This window comes from Botryllus schlosseri, chromosome 1 (genome assembly GCF_051294905.1).
Source record: "Botryllus schlosseri isolate E-star chromosome 1, Bs_hap1, whole genome shotgun sequence".
Classification (NCBI taxonomy): Eukaryota; Metazoa; Chordata; class Ascidiacea; order Stolidobranchia; family Styelidae; genus Botryllus; species Botryllus schlosseri.
Window position 1 is genome coordinate 12,836,967 of NC_137236.1, and position 5,678 is coordinate 12,842,644.

At 39.6% G+C, this 5,678-nt stretch overlaps 1 long non-coding RNA gene across 1 annotated transcript; it reads right to left on the minus strand.

Annotated features, from left to right (window-relative positions):
* Positions 1 to 348: 348 nt before the first annotated feature.
* On the minus strand, positions 349 to 2,492 carry LOC145439444 (uncharacterized). Its single transcript, XR_013915219.1, has 3 exons — positions 2,403 to 2,492; positions 789 to 849; positions 349 to 523 (listed from the first exon to the last, which is right to left on the minus strand). It is a non-coding gene; the product is annotated as an uncharacterized LOC145439444 (long non-coding RNA).
* Between the last annotated feature and the right edge of the window lie 3,186 nt (positions 2,493 to 5,678).

Consider the following 5,678-nt stretch of genomic DNA (forward strand, 5'->3'; position numbering starts at 1 on the left):
TCCTGGCCCACAACAAGTTTCAGTGTTATGTCGGCGGCGTTCTTCCCTGCTGAAGATCTCAATTTTGTTGTCACCATACCAGGCTCGTTCTTCGGTAATTTACGGTGACTTTTATCACATGCTGGCTAGGCATCAAATATAGTTTGAAGTACCGATACAACTACGCTGCTATAGATTTATTTGCTACAATGAAGTAAAACGAAACAGTGAAGACTGCGCGGCCATCCAAATCATGTTAGTTCCAAAATGCTCAAGAACTGACGACTATAGCGGAATGAATATGAAAATTTAGCAGTTCGGTTGTCGTAGTTTTTTACTCTGTTTTTACTCTGTTATTGACATATCACTGTCAATAACTGAAAATATACAATAATTTACTCCATATTATTTCATTCTGATCTGATCAAAGAAAATAATTCCTTACCGATCTTCCATGAATATACTTCTCGCCGATATCGTCGTCACATTGGAAATAGGTGCAATTGCACGGGACAGTAACATATTCACCGGAGGAGTTGGTAACCTATTAATATATGTAAAAGTGAATAAATTAATTTCATTATATTTAATGAAAAGAGCTGGCGGTTTTATATTACAGTAACTAATAAAACAGTAGTTCCGTGATTTTAGAAGTCGGTCCGACAAGAAATTCGATCATGACAACCACCAAAATACAGCAGTCTTCGTTCACGTATATATTTAACGTTCCTGACAAAGATTACTGCGCATTTTCAATTTAACTATGCAATGGAAGCGCATATTTCCGTTCACCATGTCACTACATTTACCTCATTTTTGCATTCCTTAATCATCGATACGTTTTGATAGGGTACATTGGTGCAGTCGTACCTGGAAATAGATCATAGAATGTAGAAGAAACAGCCATAACTCATTCATTTTAGTGTAATTGGAAACGTGGAAGCGAAACGGGGCATTTCGTAAATCAAGAACCGATTTTCCATTGAATGAATACTTCCCGTATAATCAATTTAACATGTATATTTGTCGTCCGGTTGGAACATCACGACTCACCTCACGAATGTGACCGTAGATAGCAAAAAGATTTTACCAGAGGTGGTCAGTAACGAAGTACTTCTACTATGAAGTACTCATGTAGTGTTCTGCTATTTGGGTACTTGCTCAAGTAGATATAATTTCCCGCTACTTCTACTTCGTAATATTTTGTGATCTACTTACTTATTTTCGCTATTTTCAGTTTATAAAGTACAAGTAGTTTAATCCCCCTATCAGGAAAATAGCCTGAGGAATTTCGTGTCTGCTTTCATGGAGTATTAACATTTAGATTTCATTATTGTTGAGTAAAGCCCCGAATTGTTGACGCGCTTCGCGCACAATGAATATGGAGTGGCCAGTATGATTTGATGAAGGTATAGGTGAATAAAATTTAGGTAGAGGGTTGCGTGGTTTCGTTCACACCGCATTGTCGCCCATATAAAATATTTCATCTCAGCCTATATGACCTATCATAACGTTTGAAACTGATGTTTTGCAATCTAGCATTTACTTGTATTGTAATCTAGCAATCCTGGAAACTGGACTTTTTTAGCTTTAGAGCTGTTTTAGCATATAAACTTCGAAACTTTCCGGATTAAAGTCATGAAAAACATTTTCCGCTTTTAGAAATACTATTTGTATTTCCCTTTCCAATCCCAGTATCAAACTGTAAGTAATAATTAGTTTCAGTTCTTTTGTATGGAAAACATACATGTTGAAGTATAAAAGCAAATGTTGTAATGCCTTTAATTGCCGGAAATAAAGCTCAACAATATGGCTATTTTACGATCCACCATATTATTAATGACGGTTTACTAATTGTGCAGAGTGTTAGCACCTAATCCGATTGCTCCTCGACTAAACCTGTAAGGGCCTTATAATATAGGGGCGGGAGCCATACCATGATATTTTCTAAAACGGGCTGTTGGAGCAAAAAGATGAATAATATCGCATTTCCAGATCATTCGGTGGACCAGTTTTGAGTAAACATTAAAAGGATCTACCACATGACGAAAAAAGATGAAGGGCACTGCTACAGATTACAAACCTACGGGAGTATGTGATGAATTTATAGTATGACTGCCATGACGCAATTGACTGGTCCAGCACCGAAAGACCGAAATTACATTGTATTGCCGTCGCTTAAACTTGAAAGTTTCAGCGCAAATGAAACTTAATCCGAGGGCCATGAACAGGATTTTTCTCGGGCGGCTTTGTGACCGCGCTCAGATGCTTTCACGCCCCCAGTTAGCGAACCACCGCATTTGACGATTCTTCACCGATCACGTACTGGTTTCTAATGGAGCCTTTATTCAGAAACTCAGATACCATATTTCGCCAATCTAGTGGGCTAAGCCAAATGATTCCATAAACGTTAGCCTACTCACCAAACATCGCAATCAATGAGATTTAGATTGTAATATTCTGCACTGCAAGTGATCCACGGATATGAATAATTCAAACGGATCTCCGTCAGTCTGTGGTTAAAAGCAGAGTTGCAAATTAGCAAATAGATACAATATTACATATCAAATCGTCTCAATCAAATAATCACACCACACCTACAAACCTATTGTGATCGGCATCTCTGAAAACGACGTCGCATATTTTTCCGGGAAATTCAAATCATAATATGCGTTCACAGAAAATTGTTGAAAGAACCTTTAATATTATCGATCGAGGAAAAAATCATAGAGTGGCTTGCTAAACGAATTTGTTCACTACATTCGGTTTACACATCTTGGAGCATTTTACCTTTGTACTTTTGTGCACTATTATCCCTAAGGCTACTTCACATTGGGGTCCATAAAATTGACTTGGTTAAATCCAATCCACCGGTGACACAGTGACAAGTAGATGTTAAATTTAATCTGGCGACTCGATGAGACTATTTTGAAGATTGAATGAGTCATAAAATTTCCCCGGATTATGTGTGTATTTACCGATTTTTTTACTGGAAATAAAGAATATAATGATAACGTTCGGTTCGACACGATCCAAAAGATCACGTTATTGGGCATTGTGCATATTCTTCGGAAGGCCTTGAATGCAGCACTGGACTAAAATTACACCTGTGAATCACAGCATAATTTCTATAATTTAAACTCTTCATTTTCAATCATCTCTACCCCTGCTCTGTAACGCTTGCCTATTTTCATCTACTGCAATTCTGTAATCTGACTTCTCCGTGTATTGCATAGGTATAACAATTTGACTGTATTACTGAAATTACTCCAATATCGCCATTATCCTTTGTGTGCAGGTTGCTCTCCGGATTTTGTGGGTGGGTTATGATCGTCATAATATATATTCTCAACTGATCAAGACACACACAATATAAAATGATATATACAAAATTTAATGCGATGTAATGAACGGATTAGGGGATGCCGAAGCGACCAGCTGCGTTCTCTTAATCTGGTATCCATCTCGGTCTACCGCCCGATTTCACATTTTTTTCGATGGTGATTAAGGATGGTCTGAACCTCTGAAAGGTTCAGGTTCGTGTGAAGGCGAACCTTCTGAAGGGTTCTGTGTGAACGCTAACGTGAACCTCATGACGTCACGTGACGTCATAGTGCCACTTCCAAGCCGATACTTAAATGCAGTGATAGCCTGAATGAACACGATACCTAGCGACGACTCGGATCTCATAATGCCACAATGCTGAAGTACATATAGACGTTTTAAACGTCGCCAAATGTATCAACTGGAACAATTAAAATGATGAAATATTCCCAAAAAATCAATATCTTACGTCGCTTTGCCGACAATTTCGACGAGGACTTGCAAATGAATATAAGAATAAGCCTTAAAAGTCTAGGCCAGACCGGACAATGTATTTGGCGTCATAGTATGGCGTGTTCTGTCGTGGGCGCGCGTTCTTCTTGGTCCGCGGCTCGATAAGTCAAAGTAGACAAGTCAACATTGATCTTTTATTAAAACAACTAAAACATGACGATGCTCGTCCGGAGACTAACAGACGACTGGCTCGGACGGTGACTAAAAGCAACTGCACCTCCGACGGTGACTAAAAGCCGACCCGGACGGTGACTAAAATCAACTGCACCTCCGACGGTGACTAAAAGCCGACTGGCTCGGACGGTGACTAAAATCGACTGCTCGTAAAAAGATTACAACACAAGACGTAGCCTAGCAGTAACATAATCAGTGATCGGCGGGGATAATTACAGGTTAATAATGAAGCGGTACGCTACAAAGGCCCCCCTGGTTGGTAAAAGCTTTAGGGTATAATGGACACTCCAGTCAACGATTTAACTATATACGAATGAAGGACGCTACAAATATGAAACGGTAGTGGTTACAGATTAAGATTCGAACACGAGTGCAATACTAATGTTCTAACGACTAACGAAAGCGAGGTGGGTGTGGTGGTAAAGCTATATAAACGGCAAAATTATGCGTTTAGCGATAATGATGCACTTTACAATGTGAAAGGCTCAAGACACAATTTATAGAACATACAGGAGATGAAGGAGCCTGTTGCGAAAAAATACAAGTGATGGCGGAAAAGTGAACGAGTAACACTAAATATCCATATTAAATACTGGTGACAACACAAAATCATTCAAGTGATGTGGAGTACGAATAATACGGCCACTGGCATAGTAACAAAGCCAATCGGTTGAGGCGTCATGCGGACGGTTATTCGTTCGAATTGTGAAAAACATTTCAGTGCGGATCAAAACTTGATGTGGACAGAATAAACTGGATCAAGTGATGTGCAGTGTGATTATCATTTTAAAAACACGTGTGCGTAATTGTATAATCGTTTGGGACGTGTGATTTTGAATTCGAAGCGTGATTTTCAATTCCAATTAAAGTTATCTGGAATCTGCGCAACCCAGAAAAAGAGCGTTTGGATTTACTAGCGTAGCCGATACCATCGGAGTGAATAGTGAATACTAGAATAGGGATTCACTAAATGGCGAGGCAACACATTCAAGTGCCATGCACATTACAGAGCTCTGATGGCAAAAACATTTAGTTGATCGAGTAACGGTTGAGTGAGATTTTTAAGAATTGCGCGACTACAAGCGTTGTCTAATCCTATATGGTACGCAAATAGGCATGGGTTGCGAAAGCTTTTGGGCGTAAGAGATAACGTCATGATTCGCTTACATAAGTCGAAGTTAGTAATATCATGTGCTATGTGCTGATCAATCTTACAACAGTTTTGGGATATGTAACGTCTAGTCGTGACTGATGGCGTAAAATAACGATAAGAATTCATTAGAGTAAACTGAAAAACGGTCAATACACATGGAACAAATGAATGAATATGCAGATATTGCTAGGGGAACGTCCATCAACATCACGGAGCGGAATTGTTCGAATAGTAGGCCTACACTGACACTGGGTTTCCGGAATCTCTGCAATTCGATTGAACTTCGAGCGTTATTGGACCAGCACGTTGACATCGTTGCACGAATTAGCTCTGTCGCGCTCCATATTTCGCAATTTGTGTCGTTAAGGTCCGTCAGAAGTCTAGTAGATTCTCGGATGCGTGAGCGGGTAATGTAGAACAGAACGTCGAAAGCGTCTGCCACATAATACTGAGACGAAGAGCGTCTGCATTCGGAATATACCTATCAAGGTGATAGGTTATTGCAAGTCGTCGCTCGACAAGATTGAGTGAAGGG